The 24,147-nt window shown below is 40.2% G+C and overlaps 2 long non-coding RNA genes across 3 annotated transcripts in view; both read right to left on the bottom strand.

Moving 5' to 3' along the window:
• Window positions 1-7,662: 7,662 nt before the first annotated feature.
• Window positions 7,663-11,810, bottom strand: LOC144613940 (uncharacterized). The gene is made up of 3 exons (XR_013551438.1): window positions 10,379-11,810; window positions 8,811-9,673; window positions 7,663-8,237 (listed from the first exon to the last, which is right to left on the bottom strand). It is a non-coding gene; the product is annotated as an uncharacterized LOC144613940 (long non-coding RNA).
• Window positions 11,811-11,947: 137 nt separating this feature from the next.
• Window positions 11,948-24,147, bottom strand: part of LOC132666092 (uncharacterized) — a 32,293-nt gene continuing 20,093 nt past the window's right edge. For both annotated transcript variants that reach the window (XR_009604478.3, XR_013551187.2), the window contains one exon: window positions 11,948-15,980. This is a non-coding gene — a long non-coding RNA (uncharacterized LOC132666092). The remainder of the gene's footprint in view (window positions 15,981-24,147) is intronic.

Consider the following 24,147-nt stretch of genomic DNA (forward strand, 5'->3'; position numbering starts at 1 on the left):
TGTCATTTGACACTAACATTGCATTTCTGTCCTGACCGACAAACCTAGAATTTGTAAAGAGCCATGACTAGAACAGCCTTCATAAGCTTAATCTTCCCTATAGATGCCAGCAGCACCTTGAAGAAGAGAAAGCCACAGTGAGTTTACCTCCAAGTGGTAAATGTCGGCTGTTAGAACTTAATTGTGTTATGAGACATTTCTCTGATATTCTCTGTACTTCTTCTTTCTTGCCTGTGGCACGGCAAACCAAAAACAAGAATGCCATTGTACTTGAAACTTGAAAGTCATTTAGTGAAACTAAGGTGACTAATCTTTTCTAAATATTAAGTTTTATGATTGGCTTGTAATTTGAATGATGAAAAATAATGTGCTTGGGTATACTCAGTGTGTTAGGAGGGAGAGAAAAGGGAGCAGAATGGAAAGAGAGTGTGGAGGGAAGAGAAGACAGAAATACTTTCTAGATATTTTTAAAACATTTCATTTTTAAATGTAAAATTTCTCTCCAAGTGTGTCTCTTCAGAAAGGACTTGTCGACGCTGCTATGAGTTTGAGTCTTAGGCTGGACAGAACTATCACAATTTTTGCAAACCATAGCAGTGTGATGAGTTCTGTGAATGAGGCAGAGATGCTGTGAAAGTGTGCGGCAGGGGCTTCTCAACCAGCCTTTGTAGAACAGGAGGGCTTCCTGGAGGAAGGAACCTTGTAGCTCAAACCAGAAGGAGGAGTAGGTAAAGGGACAAGGAGGAGAGGGGAGGAGGGGTCCAGTAGAGGCGCCAGAATGTTTAAGGCCCACCAGCGAAAGACCCCGGGCTCCTCTGATCACTGCACGGGTGACCGCGGAATGTGAGGGCAGAGGGCTGTGAAAAGTAGACTGGTAGGAGCTGGAGCAGGGCCCCGGGCACTACTATGTGGGGTTTGCCTTATTCAAAGTTTGGTGCAAAGGCAGGAAAGGCTTCAAGGAGGAGAGCGACGGCTCTCAAGTCTGCATTTTGAATGATTGTGTTTGCTGCGTGGACGCTGATATGGTGCTACAAGACTGTTAGCAGGGAGAAGTGGGAAGTGGTCCAGCTGGGAGGCAATGATGGTCTGGACCAGAATGCAGGTCTTAAGGGTAGTCAGGTGACAGGTGTCGTACATAGCCTTTGGTTGAATGAATATGGGGTCAGGACTTCGTGACTGAGCGAATTTGGGGGCAAAAGATAAGGACTTCTCAAGATTCAATTTAGCACTCTTTAAATGACGGTGACATCAGGCAGCCAGAGCACAGAGGGTGGACACCAGAGACGGGGAAGGCTGAAGCACAGGGGCACCAGTGTGAGGTCACTAGGAGCTTTGATTGTCATGCTCCTTTATTTTTGAAATAAATGCTCCCTTTAAGAATCAGATTAAAATATCAAAACAAGCACATATATAAGAATTTACATGTACAAATTTAAGTTCAAAGACTGCTTGACTCTCATCGGCTGGATTAAAAATCATTGTTACGTATACCTCAGGGGTGCCTGGGTGGCTTACGTGGTTAAGCGTCCAACTTCGGCTCAGGTCACAATCTTATGGTTCATGGGTTTGTACCCTGCGTTGGGCTCTGTGCTGACAGCTCAGAGCCTGGAGCCTGCTTCAGATTCTGCGTCTCCCTCTCTCTCTGCCCCTCCCTTGCTCATGCTGTATGTCTCTCAAAAATGAATAAATGTTAAAAAAAAATTTAAGGAAAATCGCTGTTATATATATACGTCAGTTAATGAATTCTGGGTGGAAGCCATCCATCGTAACACAGAGAAAATTAAATGCAAGAGCCATGATCCACTAAATGCGTACTGTTTCTATGAAATTAGGGCTCCAGGGGTGACTGTATACAATTATCTGTCCATTTAACCATCTAGGACAATAGGCAGGAACACACAGCCTCACTCCTATCTGTTAATCAGACTCTTTATAGAGAAGAGGCTTTATATGCAAGATAAACCAGTACATGCCCTTTTGTTAGTAGTGTTTACAGCTAACAACAGCACAGGAAGTCATTGAACACACCCAGCCAACTCTTTGCAAAGAGCCCCATGGTTCTGTGACTAGCCAACCAGTGAATAATTTACTTTTTCTTTTAAAGTATCTGTTCAGCAGATACTTTATCTGAACATCATCTATAGATGATGAAAGTCTTGTGAAGTTGGTACACTTCTTTATTCACTGGGACCCCTTCTCCTCCTTGAATCCAAATCCTTCTACATGAGAGAAGTCAAGTTCTCTGTATTGGCAGACAAAATATTTCAAGATGTATTTCTTTGAGAGACTGAAGAAGATTTTAACAGTCATTTGGAAGTTCATTTCTCTCCAGAGCATGAATATGAACCCTTTTCTCTTTCTCAAGAGTCCCTGTGCCCTTCTCCACTCCTCAACAAGGGACACCACGTCTCCTGCATCCCTTTTAAATGAGTCTTTACCCCGAAGGGAGGATTGCAGCCTGGAGTGCTTCAGGGAGGTGAGTGGACTCTTGAGAATACAGTCTGAGCATCCAGGATGCCTCATCTGTCATAAGTCATTAAGTTGCTTCATTTCTTCCCTTTACCTTCTGAGAATCTGAGAACCCAAGGGAACAAAGGGGTGTTTCCTACTGGCTTGTGTGCCATTTTCTTTTCCCACTCATTAGGGTGAAGCCAAACACTGATACTAATCTAATATGATGGGTGTTTGACAATTCGGTTTTGTGAAGACACTAATCCAAGTTTTTATTCCTGGATGTGCCATAATTTTATAAAATTTTCTATCAGTTCACTATAAAGTTGTATAAAGGGAACTATTGGATCTGTTTCCTGTTACAACTCTAATTTGTGTCTATGTTTATGTTACCTGCACAAATCAGGGGTCATGTGATGGAAATACAAAGGACCTAAATCCTGCTCCCCATCCCCCCACTTTTTTTCTTTTTCTTTTTCTTTCTCTTTTTTTTTTTTCTTTTACTTTTTCTTTTTCATTGCCTTGAACTTGAATCTTTTTCTTCCATGAGTTATATTCTTCTTCCTCTGGACATATTTGTAGTTTGGATATCATTTTTAAAAAGGAGAAGCTTTTCTATGTATGAAAGGAGTTGGTACAAATGGCTGGATCTGACTCTAATTGCACCTAATTAGTGTGAGATAATAATTTATTGCGGTGATTCTTTATGAAAAAGGCAAAAATGTATGCCTTATTTTTAGCAAAGAATGCATTTATACTATAGTGGTTTAATTTGTAGGGGTAAAATCAAAGCCAAAAGGTGTTAGGGAATTTAGATGAAATGAATGAACTCAACTGGGAAGCCTAGTACCAATATATAGGTAAAATCTGCAGTTGAACGCAAACACCCAGAATTATCATCTTTTATTTAAGTTACTTCCCTCTACTAAACAATTTGAAAACACGAATCCATTCTAGTCTAAGCACTGTATTAAATGCATACTTAGTTACATTAAACTTATCTAGGGCTTTATTTCCTCTTGTGCAAGATGAGACAGTTGGGCTAGATCAGCATTTTCCAGCTGTGGGATGGGACCAATTAGTGGGTTGCAAAAACAATTTAGTGAATTGCTACCAGTGTTTAAAACATCAAAAAGGAGAGGATAGAAAAGAAAATATCAGAATGAGTCATTAGTCCTAAGGGGAAGTATTTTTTGCGCAACTCTTGTTTCCATTTTGAATACCTATTCTGGATCACAGTGTAAGGAGTATTTCTTCATTGGGGTTTAAAAGTCTCTGAAGAAACCCCGTTTAAGTTCCCTTCATGCCTCACATTCTGATTTTACACCACATTGGTCTTCCTCTGAGTTGGAGCTATAGTTGATCTGTAACTTTCTCCCTGTGGGAATCCTGGCTACATTTGCCATGAGGAGTCTGAAATACTCAACAAGGGTTACTTCATCCTTGGATGCCTCTGTTTCAGAGAGAACAACATTTCCTTCATCATGTCTCATCTTAGGAGTCAAGGAAAGAAATGTGTTTCCAGTTCCCAAGACAAAAATGCCTCCACTCTGCCTTTTAAACATCAATAATTTATTGTCATAGCCAGAGGGTGCTATGTAATAAATATACGCACATTACATTTAATTTTTGAACATCTAATATATTCTGTAATTATAAAGTAGCACCCAATTTATTGTATAAAATCCATGGCATTAAATGTTTCATTAAGATTTTCCACATCTTGGGGCACCTGGGTGACTCAGTCAGTTGAACATTTGACTTCAGCTCAGGTCATGATCTCATGGTTCGTGAGTTCAAGCCCCGCATTGGGCTCCGTGCTGACAGCTCAGAGCCTGGAGCCTGCTTCAGATTCTGTGTCTCCTTCTCTCTCTTCCCCTCCTCCTCCTCCTCCTTCTTTCTCTCTCTCTCTCTCTCTCTCTCTCTGTCTCTCTCTCTCTCCCTCTCTCAAAAATAAATAAACATTAAAAATGTTTTTTTAAATAATAAAAAAAGATTTTCCATATCTCTTGAGTCACTACGTTGACCAGAGAAGCAGTGTGTTTTACATTGCATACATCAGCTGGCTTATTCTCTACTCCTTTGCATAAATACTTTAAATCACTTCACAATGCAAAGAAAAATGACTTGTGCAACCAAATTCTGAGAAGACTTTGGGTGGTGAGTACTGGAGTACTGTGTTTGTCTCTGTGTTGTAGACACAGCTGTGGGCACACAGAACAGAATTTCAGCCCATCTGAAGACAAGGTATAAATGCAAAGTAAACCGTAGCTTCTTTGACACGATGTTTATAACTGCTGATGAGTCGTCTGAGAAACTACAGGAGAATGTATTTGGTTGTAATCAAAGGACAGTGAGAAGCACCATGGTTTGAGGGGTGGGGGGCGGGTGGAAGGGAGGCACAAATGTAAAACAAGGCATTGTGGTTCTGTTTTCCACTATTCACACTCACTGAGGGAGCTTTTTGATGTCATGTTTTCCAACACCGGAGAGAGCCATTCCTGTCACCCATCTTTATTCCCAGGTTAAGGTAAGGACTTTCATGGTGACTGAACTCAGGCTGAGTGAGAAATTTGCTCGTAGATGGCTACAACACGTACGAAGAAACTGTGCTCTGTGGTGCCAACGTTAGATCTTCTTTTTCTACGTTGTGTATCTATCTGGTAAATTAGAGGGTAAGATGCTGGCCAGTGTGTCAGGAAAACTGGGTGTTCCTGGTAAATTGGATGTTTTCTAGCTGTGTGGACTTGAGTAAATTATGCAGCCCTGCTAGGCTCACTTCAGTTTCCCCATTTGTAGAATTAATTTGGGGACCTGATACTTTCCTTCTCAAATCTATGACTCTTCCTTGAGTTAAATCCATAATCCTTAGAAGAGGGGAGGGAGATAAGAGTATTGAATAATGTTTCTATTCAGAGGCTTTATCTATATTTCATACTCACCACAACCTTGTCAGGTGACTCCTATTTTGCACTCAGAGATTTATTTTATGGGTAGGTTCAGAGAAGTTAAGTAAGTTACTCACACGTGTAGCAGAAGGCAAAGTTCATATTAGAACTCAAGTTTGTCAGATTTAAAGGCTCTCTGTTATCAAGACCCGTGATTGGCCATTTCAGCTAATTGTCCTTTCAGCAATCATATTTCTCAGATTCTGTGGATCCAGTTAGAATTAACTGGTATAGCCAGAGGACTGTTTTTGCTTATAGGGTGGCCATGAAAGGTTACCAGGAGGTAGATTTCTCAAACAGTTGAATGAGGGAGGAAAAAAACCCAATGGGTCAGTGTCTCACAGACTCTGAGAAACAGATCTTAGCCTGTACATCTGTTTCTATTTTCTTGTAAACTTGAACCCCATCTGACCCATATTTTTCTCCCCCCATCAATCCCCAGAATATACAGAAATATACTGGTGTCTTAGAGGATTTTACATCCCTGTTGATGGGAAGAGAGTGGTAGCTTTTAAGCAAGTCGGAACATTTCTGGTCCCTATGAAACGTCAGCTTCCTAGCTAGCCAAATTGTTTAAACTTGATCCTCTCTGTGTAGGAACTCTTAAGGCTGTTTTATTGGAACCACACCCCTGGGTTGAGAAAATTGCTTCTGGGCCCCCGGATATTGGCAAGACGATGTTGTATAAGTTAAATACTTCGGTGGAAAATATAAAGATATTTATATCTTTACTCAAACTCAGCAACTATATTTTTCTTTTTCAGATGTTTTTTAAGGAAATGTACCACGTTGAGTTTTTTCCCCTTTAAAATGTGCAGGAAAAAGAAGGCATTTTCCTAAAACACTTTGACTTTCCTAAGGGTAAGATACTCCATTGACATCAACAGCAGACAACGGGAGAATTTCACTCTGATTCCGATATCTTAATGGAAACCCTTTAAGGTGTCTGTAGTATAATAGAACAGTACAGTCACCAGAAACACAGACCTGCAGGCTCCTGTATCCAAAACCCTGACCTGGTGTCCCAAGCAGGGCCAGGAACAAGGACAGGCAAGCAAGGTTCCCAAAGGAGCAAAATTTAAGGAAGCACTCATTCTTAGGTGCAGGCCCTGCGACTTTATGACCCTGAGTGCCCGTGCCTCCTGAAATTTTGCTCAGTAGGTGGCTCCTTTTAAGGACGTACTCACTGCCAGGGACAGGGCCACACAAGCAGAGGGTCAACACAGTAAAGTGAGTGCTTCCTAAAATTTTGCACCCTCGGGTCTTCATTCCTCCTTGTTCCAACACTGATCCCAGGGGGCCCAGACTCCAAGTGGTTCTTCAGAATAGCCCCACACAGTACATGGGGTCCCATTATCTGATTCCACCAAGCACCAATAGGAGCAAAACTCCTGAGCTTCCCCATTGTTCTTTAACCTCATTTCTCTAGACATTGCCCAGGGGAAGGGAGAATTTAGTGAATGAAGAAGGAATGACAGACTGTCCTTCATCTAAGAATGCTCCATTTACTTGACTTTGCATAACTCCCTTGGAGAGATTCAGAGCTTTGAAGCCCTGCTGTGGTTGTGAGTGGCCACATGAAAGCGTCAAGTCAAAGTAAGGTCTTCCAGCCCGACAGCCTAGAGCAGGGAGCTCCGTCTTTCTCAAATATTTGAGGACTGAAAAAACAAATTTTATTATTATTTTTTATTTTAGAGAGAGCACACGAGCAGGGGAGAGGGTCAAAGAGAGAGAGAGAGAGAGAGGAGGAGAAAGAGACAGAATCCTAAGCAGGCTCCACAGTCACCACAGAGCCCAACGTGGGGCTTGATCCCATGACCCTGGGATCAGGACCTGAGCTGAAATCCCACTGTGGGAGGTATGCACTTTGAGATGTTTTTCCAGTGAGGCAAATGGGTTTTTGGTCGTGTGTTCTTACCCTCTCACTCAGTCAGTCCCTTTTGTGCACTTTTGAAAGACTCAGTGAGGTCATGTGTCTACTGGGATCAAAGCTATAACCTTGTCCTGTTTGTCATTACCCTAACCAAATGAACTACACTAAACTAAGGGCAACAACAATAATGACAATAGTCACTGACCTATCTGACCACCCACTATCTGCAGGCACAGTCCTGGCTACTTTACAGCTATTACATAATTTAATCCTCACAAGAATCCTGCGAGAAAGCGGTCGCTTAGCCACTGCCAGAGAGAAAGGAGAGACCAGGAGAACTGAAGTAACTCTCCTAGGGTCATGAGGCTAGATTGTGGCAGAGATGGAAAGGCATTTTGTTCCAAATCTGTGTTCTTTTTGCTTCCATAAAGCCCCTCTTAGAGCATTTTGATTTCACGAGATAGAAGTAACTCTTTGCCTAACGTGAAATAAACTGCTAAATAGTGCCGGTTGCATGTGCATTTTTGTTGTGTATGCACTTGTATTCCAGAACTCAGTGAAGGAATGATCGGTTCTGCTTTGATGTCTTTTTTTTTAAGGTTTATTTATTTATCTTGAGAGAGAGAGAGTGTGTGAGAGAGAGCAGGGGACGGACACACACAGAGAGAGAATTCCAGCAGGCTCCGTGCCGCCAGTGCAGAACCCGATGCAGGGCTCGAACTCACGAACTGTGAGATCATGACCTGAGCTGAAATCGAGAGTTGGACACTTAACCGACTGAGCCACCCGGGCCCCCCCTTCTGCTTTGATGTCTTTAACAAGATGAGCTATGACCTCACCATGCGATCGTCTTCTTTTCTCCCTTGAGTCTCCTCTCCATCCTGGCTGCAGTGCTCTTTGGGGCCGGAGGCCATGATGCATGGCAGATGGAAGAGGTTATGTCACAAAGGCACGTTCAGCCATGTCTAGAAGAAAATCATGGGAGGATATCAAGCACTTGTCAGGAGATTTCATAGCTGCCCCACTCTGTAAACATAGGAGAATGTCCACCTTCGTTTCAGGTTATCTATCAAATTGGCTCTTTCAAAAAGGGTTCAGAAGGTAAGGTTTTCCACAGCTCTGTTCTGAGGGGCCAGGGGTAAGGGAACGCAGCTGAGGCCAAACAGGCACACTGAGCCAGGTAAGCCTTAGCCATTACAGAACCGAGAGTCCCCACCTCCACCCCCACCCACCCAACAGGCCCTTCCTGTTGAGGTTCACATAAAGAATATTTTCAAGGATTTATAATCTATGCCATGAAGTTTTCAGAGCGATCACGAGCGCCTTAATTCAACCAATAGTTTGGGGTGACTGGAAGAAACATTTCTTAGTAGGCCTCAGTCAACATGCCTTAATCATCTCTCTGCTTATTACAGAGGGAATGCTTACCTCAAATGATTAACAAAGCTTCTCCCCAGTCAGGATTTCAAGTGGAAATGGATTTGAAAAGCTGGAGTCAAATTCTGAATTTAATGACATTTCAACTCAAGAAAAATTACCTGTAAAAGCTCTCGTGTTCAATTTTGTTCTGTTTCTGTGCATTGGAAGACTAGGTCTCAACTGTCTTACCCACCATAGATGTTCAGTCAATACTTGTTTGTGGACAGGGAGAAATAGTCGTGCCTGAGGATGCTGAGGGCTCTTCACAAGTTGTCATGGGATGAGTATGTGCAGAGTCACCTCTTCCTGTCACCCCTCCTTCAACATGAGGGATAGCCTGCTCGCCGGCGGCTTCATCTACCCTTGTTCTTGCTTCAGGTTTTGCAACCGGAGACGGCCTGGCCCACTGTGCTGAGGGCGCAAGTCAGGCAGAGTCTGGAGCAGAAATAATTCATTGCCTCTTCTGCCAAGCAGCCTGAGTTAGCAGAGAACTAAAGAATTCACATTTTTTTTTCTTGCTGCTTCACATACAGAATGGAGGAAAATCCCTCATATTTTCATCCTCTTAATGATTCTCTCTTACAACATTCAAAGACAGAGGCTCAAGAGTTCCAGGTTCAACAATCGTGCTTTCTTTTGAGGAGTCAGAGGATGCTGGGCACTGAAGCTACACCAGGGGGCGCCATTCATGCAGAGTCCATGCGTTATGCAATATTATGTCCTATGATGTCGGACACTGACAGGCAAGCTCAGAACCAGGAGTCATTCAGCCCCCACTCTCCACTCTCCGCTTCCATCTGGAAGCCAGCAGGCAAGAGGTGGCTCTTTTCTTTGAAGTCCTCCAACAAGGCAGAGCTTAATAGTGTGAGGTAACTTTTTAACGAACATTCAGAAAATTCCACATTGTAGAAAGTTCTTCCTTGCCTTCAGCTAAAGTCTACCTCTCCATTACCATTGGCCCTTTACTGGCTCATTTTCCTGTCTTAAAGACATGCACAAAAATTATATCCTCTTCCGTGTGTATTTTAAGAAAGTTGAAATATTTGTCCTATATCGACTGCCTTTTTATCACATTTCTACTAACCTTTTAAATATATGAAGAGCATTCCAATGTTTTATTTCAGCTGTCTTCTGATAAAGGTCTTAGGAAACTACAATTACACCTTGGGTTAGTCAGTAGGACTGTAAGAAACTTACCTTTGTGGGGAAAATGATACAAGCTACTGGAATCTCCAAGGAATACTGTGATCATCAAATCAGATACAGTTTGTGAAAATAATTTGACAATAATTATCTATTGTATTAATTTAATCATCATCTTTGCATGCTTGGTGAGTAACCAATGATATTAACTGCCCGCAAATGATGTTAAGATCCCTTCATTAATTCACACAATCATTTCATTCTTCACTCAGTAAATACTTATGGGATTCCTACTATGTTTCACAACTGGGAATGTAGGGATGAACACAGTTAAGTGACAACACAAATGAATAAGGCCGAAATGATTTTTAAGCACCTTCCTAAAACTTTTAAAAAAGTCTTCATCTTGCATTCTATCACAGGGATTATAAAGGTACACACACACACACACACACACACACGTAAGTGCCTACAACACATCTCTAACACAGTAACATTCACTCCTGTTTCAGAGTACATGAAAGGTTTTGTTTTCCAAACTCACCTTTCCTCTTTGAAATAATACCTTTTTTCCCCCATGAGGAACAAGACTAAGAAACAGATAAAAGAAAGAGGTGATGAAGAAAAGAAAGTTCATAAAAATGTAAACAGCTTAACGTTTATGGCAAGAAATTGATTTCCTATATCACCATCTGGTCTGTTGGAGCAGCATTTGAACAGCCTTTGTAAATAATTCTTTGTTTCCCACTGTAGATGCTTGAATGAATTAACAAGAACTGCAAATTCCTTAAACACAAAGGTATGCATAGTTCCTACTTCTCTTTTCATTTTTTTTTTTTAATGGCAGTTCATGTTTAGTCCACGAGGAGGAGGGCTAAAAGTTTAAGGCAATAAAACAGGGTATTTATTTCACATGCCCTTTCAGTCTAGAATATAGATCTAGATAGTGAAACTCCTGCACATGCTGTTTTAAAATGATCACATTGAGGTTTGGACAAACGAGATGATGAAATGGACACTGTCAAAAAAGTTGAGAAAGAGACAGTCTTCAAGAAGAAAGGTTATTTCCTTCCTTGAACAATAAGTACAGAGGGGAGATTAGTGTCAGACTGACTTCATAATGGAATCCAAAAGCTACCCAGACAGAAGTGCCTGGACCATAGTCAGTGCTCAAAATATGTAAATATACTATTTTTTGAGAAGGTAACTGAAGATGGCTTATCTTTATGAGATTTATTGTTAAATGCCTTTTTCTTATTGGTAATTTCTACAGAAACAATGTAATACATTCCTTCATTTATGTAAGGGGGTCTATAACTTTCTAGAAGATGTGACCTTCTAGACCACTGTTACCTATGGTGGGCTACTAAGACCCAACTTCATTGCCCAGAATTCTTATTTATTACAAAATATAGCAAACACATTTTTTTCTGATGCCAACTATACTAAAATTAGTATGTCTGTATGAATGTGTGCTCGGGGCCATCTTGTGGAGGAGACAGGGCAAGCTCTGACCAGGGCATGGACTGTGCCATTGTCCCTCACACCCATGGGGTGATTGTGACATGCTGTGGCACCTGCTCTCTGACCATGGTCTCATTGTCAGAGTCAGTGAAAGGCAAAAAATTCAATTTATCCAAATGGTGGAACGAGTAGTCTTTGAATCTTTTTGTTTGTTTGTTTTTCTGAAATTGCATGTCCAATGCAAACCCAAGACCCTCTCGTCTAACCTCAGCTGATACTTAAGTGGGGATGATATGGCCCCTGTTTTCAAGTGTTTTCTAATTTCACTCTAGTGTGAACAAGAAACAGGGGTCCATTTACACATTCAAACACTTCTGTCAGAAATCAACATGTCCAGTCAAGTCCACATGGCAAGTGGACTATTGGCAGAAGGAGCCCATCCATGCCTCTGAGTTTGCAGAAGGAAGGTAGAGAAGCCTTTCCTTCCTTCCTTCATTTAATTTATTCTAGCATTGTTTGTATTATCAAAACTGTAGGAAAATAAACAAGAGATAATGTATATATTGAGATAGATATTGCTATATGGAGAACATACAATATATTTTATATATGAGTTTATTTCATACACAAGGGTTTAGGCTTCTAATTTTCAAATGTTAATTTGTGACATGTTCAGTCACGTTTCAGATGAGCCTGGTTGAAGCATAAAAAGAATACATTTTACATAGTTTATGATTAAAAGCGACAACACTAATGAAATTTTGATATCGGTAATAAAAAAGGAATTGGTATCTTGGAACCCAAGATATCTGACACTAATTACTGATGGCATTAATTCTTCTGTCAGATTATCCTAATTATGTAGTTATGGTATAAAGTACACCCTCAGAGGCTGAAAAGAAAGATAAATGTCCTTTGTCATTGACATAACATCCTATAATAATTTGTTCATTTTACTTCAAAATATGCCTCAAATATGACAAATGTATATTGTTTTTTAGTTGGTCCTAGTCCTGCATACTTGAATTTTGTATAGTTCTGCCTCTATTTACATATGATTTCTACCATGTATGGTCTAAATGGATTAAAATCATAATTTATTTACCACCTCTCTTCTTTTTCTATGCTCACTTAATAGGAATATTTAGACTGCATTGAACAATTATATAAATTGAAACATGAAATTTTGGATTTCAAAAATAACTTAGTAGAAGCCAGAATGCAGATTAACTCATGGATTGAAAATAAAACAAATGCTGAATTTATAGGTGGCAACATTGGAATCTGACTATAGTTTTGCCACAAACTCACTATCGAACTATGAGATGGTCATTTAACCTCTCCAAACCTTGATTCATTCACACCATGAAGACAGTCCAGTAAATTATTCCTGTGGTTCCTCTGAGCTCTTCAATTTGATAATCTTATGAAAGGTCAGTGAAATGGCATCCATCTAATATAAGGTGCACAATGACATTGACAATGCTTTGTGGTGTACTTCAGTATCCTTGACCTGGGTCGTAACATCGGAACATTTTAGAATAATGTTAAGAGCTCTGAGATGGAAGCAGATTCAGAGGCACAATCGCAGTTGGTTAAAATGATCTTAAAGAGGGAATGGGGGTGGAATTAGTTGGTCTTTATAGTCAAACAATTTTTTCCTGTTACGGTACTTAACATTAATGCATCTTCGTGGGTATGGACAGTCAGCCCTGGTTTCTCAAATGAGTGTGAGCTGCAGAACAAAATTTTTTTTTCTGCTTGAGATTGCATTGTTTAGTGTCTGGTCTGCCTACTTCCTGATAGACTCCATCCCCAACATAGTCTAGATGAGTCATGGAACACTTAAGCCTTCTCCTAGTAAGGACAACTGGAATGAGGATAAGCCAGAGAAGGTGCTCTGTTAAGAATGAATGAATAAAGGGGCACTTTGTTCGGGAGTGTGTTCATTGTGTCACAATATCTCCTGCCTCTCTGGAAGAAGGAATGGATAATGTGTGGCTCCCGAGGGAAAACCAAAACCAATAGGTGGGAATTACAAGGAAGAAGGTTTATGGTCCAAATGGGAAGGGCCTTTCTTGAGGGCTGAGCTGTGCCACCATGGAGTCTGGCTGTTTTCTAAAGAGGCGAACCACCAACACAAGGGCTTCTCCGGTGGGTGCTGACTGGTGTCACTAATGCTGTGGGAAGCGCTCCTTGACGGTCTTTTTCAAATTTCAGATTATTTGATTCTAATCCTTTACCGATGTTACTGTGATTTAAATTCAGTCTCTATGGATGCCTGACTAATGAGAATGTTGGTTTGAGTTGAGGTAGAAACGTAAGTCGGTCAGTCTAGAATTCGAATTGATGGTGTCAACACTGGAAGATCTCGGCTTCCAAAGATGTCTCTGAATGTGGGCGAGGGAAAACGGTAGGCACTTACAGAAAGTGTACAATTATAATACATGTTGTGCTCGTTATAGAGTGATCACAAAAGGAAGAAAGTAGGAATTCCCTATGATGATTTAGTTTTGTTTTGGTTTTTTTCCCCAAGTGAGTCTTGGACGATGTGTCTAGGCATAGGTTCCGGGGCTTTCAGTTGCAGCTCGTGCACACGGCTGCACTTCTCCCTCTTGTTCTTATAGAACCTGCTTTCCAAAATGGCTAGGGAAAGTAGCCTTGCCTATTCATAGCCTCACATCCAGCCCTTAGAATGCTTCACATTTGGGTACAGTTTTTGTCTAAACACAATTTTTCACATTTTGCTTCCTGCATTCTTTCCCATAGGTTACCACGGAAATCACTTAGGAGAAACAGAAACACTTAATAGTTTCAGTGACCGTGAAAGAGACTGCTGTGGTCTGCCTCTGTCCCAGCTCAGACTTGACGGGTGTCACGAGGGTGTAACTTGCACGTGGGCGGCTTTGGGAATGACTGATGTCTTTGATCCCCTCAGGGGCTAACTTGTCTGGCATAATTGCAGGAGGAGGCCCTGTGGCCTCCAAGATCATCAATAAGGTCGTGCTAGAGGTCACTGAGGGTGGTTCAGAGTGAACATTTACCAGCCAAACATGCAAAGTGGAAAATCCTGAAATCTTCAAGGTGGACTGGCCTTTCCTCCCCTTAGTTTTAGGAAACTAAGATGATTCCCTTCTTTGGCAGACTCTCCACCGCTTAAGGAAGGGATAATGAATTTATGCTCAAATAACTGATTCTTTAAATTAGCTGGATTGTACGAACTGGAAGAAAGCATTTAACATAGTTGCAACTGAAACAGATAAACCATACTTCTTAGCAATGTTTTTCTTTCAGCTATCTCATGTAGAATACCCAACCCATTCTTCCTTGGTTTGGCTTACACTGATTAAATGAATTACAGCATGCTGTTAATTGTACTTATTTTTTTTAAGTTTATTCATTTTTGAGAGAGAGAGAGAGAGAGAGAGAGAGAGCACAAGTAGGGGAGGGGCAGAGAGAGAGAGACACAGAATCCGAAGCAGGCTCCAGGCTCTGAGCTGTCAGCACAGAGCCCGATGTGGGGCTTGAATTCACATGTCGTGAGATCATGACCTGAGCCGAAGTCTGTCGCTTAACTGACTAAGCCACCCGGGTGCCCCACCAATAGTTGTACTTACTAAAAAATTATGATCAACACCATTTCTTTTCTTTGATAGCCTTCAACTTACTCAGAACCTCGTTTATAGGTTGCTAAAACTCAGAATGCCTTTTTTCAAAGAAACAATGTTGTTCAGTGTGATTATATTACCAAGGTAGTTCTTCAAAACTTGTTTCCCTCATCTGCAGCTGAACTATGGTATCAGTGAGGAGCTAACCTTCGCTGGGCATGGGTACGTACCCGGCACAGAGCGAAACTCTGAGAGGAAGGAATTATTATTTTCTCCACTTAAAATGTTTTTACACGTTTATTTATTTTTGAGAGAGAGAGAGAGAGACAGAGACAGAGGGGGACAGAGGATCCGAAGCAGGCTCTGTGCTGACAGCAGAGAGCCCGATACAGGGCTCCAATTCACAGACCGTGAGATCAAGTCGAAGTCGGACACTTAAACGACTGAGCCATATTTTCTGCATTTTACAGATGGGAAACCGAGGCTTAGGCTTAGTAATTTAACACACAAGTGAAAAGTGACAGACTGGATTTTCAGACCCAGAGAGTTTGATACAAGACCTCAGCCCTTGACCATGATAAACCCTGCCCTATTTACTGCTTTGTGTTGTGGGACTCAGAAACGGGGCCTCTGTGGCACAAAATGAAGCAGAAAGGAAAAAAAAAAGGAGTCTATTCCTCCTTTCCTTCATGCAGGAATGGGCACAGTTTAGAAATAACATTTATGGAAGATTTACAAGCTTCCAAAGAAGTTTCATACTTGAAATCATTTCATGGGCAAGTGTGCTTTATTTTATGTGCATTCTTTTTTTCTGTGTGTAACTGCAGTTCTTATCTCTCACTTCCTCTTCGTCACGCTCTTCTTTCTTCTGGCCTTTAGGGGCTCATTGTCGCAAGTCCCTCTCCAGAATGGAATGGAAAGAGCCCTGGATTTGGTGTCGGGAGATCTCAGTTGAAATCCTGTTTCTGTGCACCTAGAAGCTGACGGGCTTGGGGGGAAGGCATCCGCTTCTCAGAGTTCAGTCTCCTTCCTGTGCAGAATGCACATTCCAAGATGGCCTCCTTCACTAGGCTGCTGGGAGATTCTAAAGGAAGGGCTTGATAAGCTGTTAACTTTAAACTCAACACCTAATAAACAAATAATCCAGTCAAGAAGCGGGCAAAAGACATGAACAGACACTTTTCCAAAGAAGACATCCAGATGGCTAACAGACACATGAAAAGATGCTCAACATCACTCCTCATCAGGGAAATGCAAATCAAAACCACAATGAGATACCACCTCACACCTGTCAGAATGGCTAAAAAGAACAACTCAGGTGTTGAACAACAGATGTTGGGGAGAATGCAGAGAAATGGGAACACTTTTGCACTGCTGGTGGGAATGCAAACTGGTGCAGCCACTCCGGAAAACAGTTTGGAGGTTCCTCAAAAAATTAAAAACAGAACTACCCTATGACCCAGCAATTGCACTAGTAAGTATTTATCCAAAGGATACAGAAGTGCTGATTTGAAGGGGCACACACACCCCAATGTTTATACCAGCACTATCAACAATAGCCAAATTATGGAAAGAGCCCAAACGTCCATTGACTAATAAGTGGATTAAGAAGATGTGGTATATGTAGAATATATACTATGCAGAATGGAATACTACTAGGCAATCAAAAAGAATGAAATCTTGCCATTTGCAACAGTGTGGATGGCACTAGAATATATTATGCTAAGCAATAATAAGTCAGTTAGAGAAAGACAAGTATCATATGATTTTACTCATATGTGGAATTTAAGAACCAAAACAGGTGAACATAGGGGAAGGGATGGAAAAATAAGACTAAAACAGAGAGGAAGGCAAACCATAAATCCAGAGAACAAACTGAGGATTGCTGGCGGGGTGTTGGGTAGGGGGATGGGCTAAACGGGCGATGGGCATTAAGGAGGGCACTTGGGATGAACACTGGGTATTATATGTAAGTGATGAATCACTAAATTACTCCTGAAATCATTATTACACTATATGATAACTAACCTGGATTTAAATTAAAAAATAAATAAATAAATAAATAAATAATTCTATTGTAAATAATAAAAAAAAAATTACAGGCTGCCAAAATGCACAGCTATCTGGGGCCCTGCACAAGGGCCCCAAAGAATATTCCTTGGGTCATGCTTTCTTTTGTTGTGTCTCTTCCTACTTCTCTCTCTGCTTACTCCTTCTCCATGTTGTCTGCAGGCTTGATTATCTAATGCCAATTCCTTACTTACCCTAGTGGTGTCATTTTGCAGTCATTCTGAATTTCTAGTTTTGTCTGGTGGGAATGATTCAGAGAAACAGTTTTGAGCACTTTTCTCAGATTTTTAAAATTCGAATTGTATCTCTCTTTTTAAGTGAGTTGAGGACACATTCCAACTCACAACTAGTTCAATCCCTTTGTTTATGACAGAACATTATTTTTTTCATTTTGCCATTTACCTTTAAACTTGCTGATATAATAAATCTAATATTAACCACTTCCCTTAACTCATTTGATGGGTAACTTTGAATCAGGTGAGTCATTCCAGTGATGCGGATTCATTGTAATGAGATTGTTTCCCAATCTCCACTACCTCACAATTTAGATTTTAATTGCTTTAGGTTGGATATAGCAATTATATTTTCACAGGACTGAATAAAATTCCGCAACATATAACCACTGAGGAAATATTGGTGATGCTGCGCTATTAAAAGTTTACTGTTGCGTAGAGTGTTTTCCAGTGCGTCACTTTGCACAACCCATGTGGGTTGGTTCACGCTAATAACACATTCCCAGAGTTTGTTGTAAATAGCTTCCACTGTCTCAGCTGACCTTTGAGTCCTCATAGTTTCCATATGAAGTGCTGTTGGAGGCAGCCAAAGAGGTACAAGAAGACAATTAATGCCAGAGAAGCCAAGGAAGTAAAAAATAAAAGGTGGAGAGCAAAGCATACGGTATGTTGGAACATTTTAACTATGGGTTTTTTTCATTTTAATGCTGCGGGGTTTTCTTCCTTTTCAACTTTCATATCCTTGCCCCTAATCAGTTATGCAGGGGAAAGAAAGAAAAGAGAAGAGAAAAGAAAGAAGAAAAAAAAAAAGACGAGAAAAAAGAAAAGGAAAAAGAAAAGAAAAAATGTAATTAGTGGAAAGAGGGACTCACACAGTTTTGTGAACTGTTTTCTACGAACATAACGTTCTAACATTCTAGGAGCCTAACCTTTAGTTCAAACAGAATGTACAGAGGCTGAATATTAAGCCATTGTATCTCTAATGGAAACAAGACAATCAGTTCCCCCTCCTGAAGCCTTTTCTTGCCAGGGATATGCTTCTGGAGGGTGTAGCAGCCAGTTCTGCTGAGGGAGCCCTCTGGTTGTGGAATGCCAACCCTTCCTCTCCCAACAAATGGAATCAAGAAGCTTAATTGGCCATTTTTTTTAATATGGTGACTTTGGTTCTGCTCATGAAAAAGTGTGATAAAAAGAAGAGATATCTAAATCATTTTAGTATCTCTCATAAATGAATTTGCTGAATGTGTGGATTTGTCCACAAATGGTTCCATTGATTATACTTTCTAAATTCTACATTGGCTTATATCATCACTTATCTGACCAGGTGTCCTGGTTCATTGATGATTTTTTCTCTTCAAATTCAAACCATTTTGACTTTTTTCACTAGACTTGCATTTCGATATTGATTGGATAATGGGGGGCTGTAATTGTGTCTTTTCTGTACCCTCATTATTTTATACCTCAAATTCCTCTGCCTTCTCCCTCCAAACTACGTCACTGCAACCCTCACACACACACATTTCCATACTCTTCGTCTCATGACATTCTTTGCCACTTTCTGCTCTTCCATTTTTATTCTGTCAGCATGTTTCTTTCTGTTTTTCTTTTGGGGAAGTAAATTTTTTCTGGGTTTACTAGAGTATTACTAATTCCCTTATAGACTTAACTCTCTCCCCAAACTGATACTAATTGATGTCAAACATAATATGAGAATAAGACGTTTTTCTTTCCACTATCATGTGCTAGAGCTTAACTTTAATCATAAAATCATTACTGAATATAGAAGTAGTTTGACACCTTTGATTAATATATTTTATTTTAAACAGGATAACATCCATTTGATAGAAGGAAACAATGCAGTCAAAATCAGATCGCGGGGAGCGTGGATGGCTCAGTCAGTTAAGCGTTTGGCTCTTGGTTTCCACTCGGGTCATGATCTCACAGTTTTGTGAGTTCAATCCCCCCATCGGGATCCGTGCTGACAGGGCAGAGTCTGCTTGAGAATCTCTGTCTCCTTCTCTCTCTGCCCCTCCCCCACTTGGCTGTCGCTATCTCTCTCAAAAATAAATAAACTTAAATTTGTTTTAAAAATTAGATCACAATTTCTATTTCCTGGAAAGAGATATAAATAGATAAGCATGTTGCATATAGGACACACCAAGAATCATATACAGAAACTACCACCCATGGGTACACTAAATTTCTTAACATCCGAAGATGGCAATTGTAAATAGAATTATGTGAATCCCAGCTGCCTCATGAGGACAAGTCAAAATAAAACAGAAAATCATGTACCCATTAAGAGGAGAAAATATCTGTGTAAAAGAAAAAAGAATACATCCATAAATCAATTACTAGTTTTTTAAAATTAGAAACCTAAATATTATTTAGAATTACTTTTAACAAGCATCTGTTTTTGAAAATAAGTGCTTTGAAAAAACCAACAACGGTTTCTGGTAGATAAGATGGATTAAAGAAAAATGCCTTTACATCAAATAAAGAAGGTCTGTTTCAAAAGAGTCTGGAATGTGTGTGGAATATACACAGACAGGCAAAAGTGACCATGGAGATGCATAATAGCACAAACAATGGGTTCAGAGGAATTCCTTACTTCATACTTGATGAAAATATTTCATTTCTCTTCATCAAAATTTATATCTTCTATGCTTCACCTTGGAAAGCTATACTTAGATCTATACATGAATTGAGAATATTCATGAAGTTGAGTCAATAAGCCAGCCACCACCTGTAGCTTGAACATTAGGGAACATGGCGCCACCCAAAGATTTCTCCTTCCACCTTCAACATAGCAACAAGGAGACTCCATTGCACAAGAAAACCTCAGCTCCCTCACACAGCTCTCCTTCTAGAATGCCTGAGGGCTGTTCCCTGTGCAACTCTGTTCTAGCAGATAGGTACTGCTGTTTTAAGAAAAATTTGGCATGAGATTAAAGATAAAATTTGAAATGAAATGTCTTATGAATTAATCTCCTTGGTCTTGACATTGAAAAATTGAGAACAAGGAATGAAGGGAGAAAATCTGTCAAAATGATGAATAAATCATTAAGTTGAACACTTAAAATAAGCTTCACCTGGCTCTATCTTAGACCAAGACATCTAGGCCAAAGGATCAGGAGTAAACACTTGTAAATAATTTTATGGGAGTAATTAAAATTTCAGAGCAGAAAACCATATACTTCCATATGGAGAATAATATTTGAGAAATAGAATTTAACAAGTGTTCTATTTAGGAAATGTTTCTAAACAAAGAACCATGAAAGCTATGGACTATAACTTGTACAATATCTTATTTTTCCTGATTGAAATATATATACTTTTCTAGAAAAGAGCCCTCCCTCTACCCCTATGACTATTCTACAAAAAAAAAAATTTTTTGAGAGAGAGAGAGAGAGCACAAATGAGCAAGGTGGCAGAAACAGAAAGAGAGAGAGAGAGAGAGAGAGAGAGAGAGAAAGTGGGGCTTACTCCAAGCAGGGCCTGTGTTTACCTGAAGCAGGGCTAGAGCTCACCCAATGGATGCAGGACTCGAACCCATGAACCATGAGATCATGATCTGAGCCAAAGTCAGATGTTTAACTGACTGAGCCACCCAGGCACACCAACAAATATTTTTTAAAAGGAGTTACTTTCCTTATGATAATATTGTCTCTCTTTCATTAATTTGTACCACATTTAAATTAGTTTAGATATTATATACATTAGCTTGTTCTTCTTTATCAGGCACAAACTGCCCTAAATCTGGCCACTTGAAGCCCCCTCAAGGCAGATCCCAAGTTATTGCGACATGTTTTCATCATGTTTGGAGCACTTCCTTACTCCTTGGTCCTACAAGATATCCCAGGACTACTCTGTACTTTCCCTGTCTAATTTCCCAAATCAGCCAATTCTTTGAGAAGCTCTAGTTCCTTTTATTAGAGAATGGTATTTAGAAAACAAGATTTGGGTGCCAGAAGTGCTCCTTGCTTTATGGGTATCTTCATTTCTAAGACATTTCGGTAGGCAGAGAGAGAAAAGTACCATGAAGTGATATGATATATAACAAATGTAATAACAAATATAATTAATAGCGTATCGTATCATGTCATATCATAATGTGTATTTACACCGGTAGCCACGTGTCAAATCCAGCCCTGCAGGGTTTGTCTTCACCCTGCTCCATGTTTTATTTGCAAATCACTCTCCCACAGTGAAAGACCTGCTTCTCGGAAACATCGATATATTTACTTACTTCCTATAATGCATACAAAAATATTTTGGAATCAGTTTGAAACTCTTGTTAACAGGCTGAAGGTTACTTAGGAAGGGACGTTTCGTGAGTTCTTACTGACCCCTAGTGTTTTTCTTTGCTGCTTCTGTAGTTTCTCAAATGGTTCTCCATCAAGGGTTGCCGGTTGTACCTCCGGTTTTTTCACCCTCAACATTAATGGCATTTTCTGCCAGATGAATTTTTGTTGTGGTTGACTGTCCTGCACATTGAGAGCTACATAGATTTAGTAGCAGCTGTCGCCTCTACATAATCGAATAGCACCACTTCCTCCCAAGTTGTGACAGTCAAAACTGTCTCCAGACATTGCTAACAACCCCTACTGTTCTTAATTTTCTAGTTGACCGCAATACTATCTTTGCCTCAGAGAAGGAATGGAAATCCTGCCAAGTTTGAGGATTCAAAAAAAAAAAAAAAAAAAAAAAAAGGAATAAAGAGATTAAGATCATTGAGGGCAAAGCCCTCAACTCAGGAATGAGGATTTTAGAGGCTAGGCTGATCCAATAAGGGGCTTTTCTTGACTAGAACATGCTACCTGTAGATTGACCTGGGAAGAATTCGATACTATGACCAGATTCCCTGAGCATTATGATCCTACACTGTATAAAGTATATGGAGCTGATTAACTAAGTGAACTGGCAATTTGACATCATCTTGGCTTCATGAAGAACTAAGAAATAAGCATTCTAGGATCCTGGATGCCTTTATTGATAGGCCCTCTGTGTTGATGTGGGTCTCAGTTGGTTCCAAATTCCATCACTTGTCCTGGGTATCTATGTAGGAGGGAAGTCATAGAGAATATTTGCTCTGAATTACCCCTTTTCCTCCAAATAGCTTCATTGGGAGTCATGGGTAAACCCCTTTCTAGTCTGGGGCGATCTCCTATAGGATGTGGGAATTGGAGACCCACACCTTCATAAATATTGCCCCATGTTCAAATGCTTAAATCCTCCCTCTACATTGCTCTTGCAAATCTCTGCCAGGTTTTTCAAAAATCTATCCCTATTAAATTTTACATTTTTGGATTTGATATATTCTGAATGTATTATCTTACCTACAGAAGAGGAACATATTTCCTCTTAGATTCGTGTCATCTACGAATTCAAACAACTGGTCATCACTGCCTTTGGTAGTCATTAAATAACATATCCGATGGCTCTGTTTGCCCTTTAGGGGGATACCAGTAGCCCTTAAAAACCCTGTGGCCAAAAACTTCAGCTATGGACAGAAATTTATATTAATGAACAATACGTTTGGGTTAATGCCTGAGAAGATTTGTTAAAATTAAAACGTAATATCTTTTAGTGGTAATCAATTAAGTTTTGAAGGTAAGAGGACCAGGGATTGAAGCCAGGCTCCAGTGCCATGGGAATTTGGAGACTTACTTTGCCTCTCTGGCTCTCTGCTTCTCCAGTGAAAATAGGAAAGACTAGTGCCAGCTTTGGAGCACTGTTGTAAGGATTAACATGGTGGCACGTATAATGTGCCTATCACTGTCCCAGTACACGGTTGACCCTCAATGAATGCTTGTTCTTTACTAAGTTGTTCCAACATTCCCTTCTGGCAGAAAATAACCTGAATAACTACGTGTGCCTGCTTTTTCCAAAGTACTTCTGGTTTAACACCTGCATAGAGCCAGGAGTTCCTAATTTTATATCCTTCTTAGACTTCTCTAAAGAGTTCTCCCATCAAATGTTAACTGTCACCATATTTACTCTAGGGGAATGCTTTTTTTTTTTTTTTTTTTTTTGAGAATGGTAGGGCAGGAGGCTATCATACTAAAACACACCAGTCTTTTTATTTGATGCAAAACTAAACACACACACACACACACACACACACACACACCCTCCAATACATCTTAAGGCTACTTTCCCACAAAGTGAGGTAGCGCATTTACTAGTTTGAATTATTTTTCTGGAACAAGACTGACCCCTAGAGGACAGGTGTTGCACTTAAACTACCAAGAGCCAATGTCAGCTACTAGTAAGTTACAGAGTATGGAGGTGGTAGAAGGAGGCAGACAGATGCTGGAACTGGCAGGGTATGAGTGAGGATCTTACTTCCGCACTAACTAATGAGAAAATTTTCATATCTCCTTGATCTCCTTGTAAAAAGTGTATACTTTTTACAAACTTATTGGCATGTTCTGTACAATAAGCTGCATTTTAACAATATTTGTTCTTCGAATCCATGAGCATGGAATGTCTTTCCATGTCTCTGTGTCATCTTCGATTCCTTTCACCATTGTTTTATAGTTTTCAGAGCACAGGTCTTTCACCTCGGTTAGTCTTATTTCTAGGTATCTTATTGGTTTTGGTGCAGTTGTAAATGGGATCAATTCCGTAATTTCTCTTTCTGTTGCTTCATTATTGGAGTATAGACATGGATGAGAATTCTGTATGTTGATTTGGTATGCTGTGACTTTCCTGAATTCGAGTATCAGTTCGGCCAATTTTCTGGTGGAGTCTTTGGGTTCTCTACATACAGTATCATGTCATCTGTAAGTAGTGAAATTTTACTTCTCCCCTGGTGATTTGGATGCCTTTTATTTCTTTTTGTTGTCTGATCGCTGTAGCTAGCACTTCCAGTACTATGTTAAATAACAGTTGTGAGGGGCGCCTGGGTGGCTCAGTTGGTTGGGCGGCCGACT

The sequence above is a fragment of the Panthera onca genome, chromosome D3 (assembly GCF_046562875.1).
Source record: "Panthera onca isolate mPanOnc1 chromosome D3, mPanOnc1 haplotype 2, whole genome shotgun sequence".
Classification (NCBI taxonomy): domain Eukaryota; kingdom Metazoa; phylum Chordata; class Mammalia; order Carnivora; family Felidae; genus Panthera; species Panthera onca.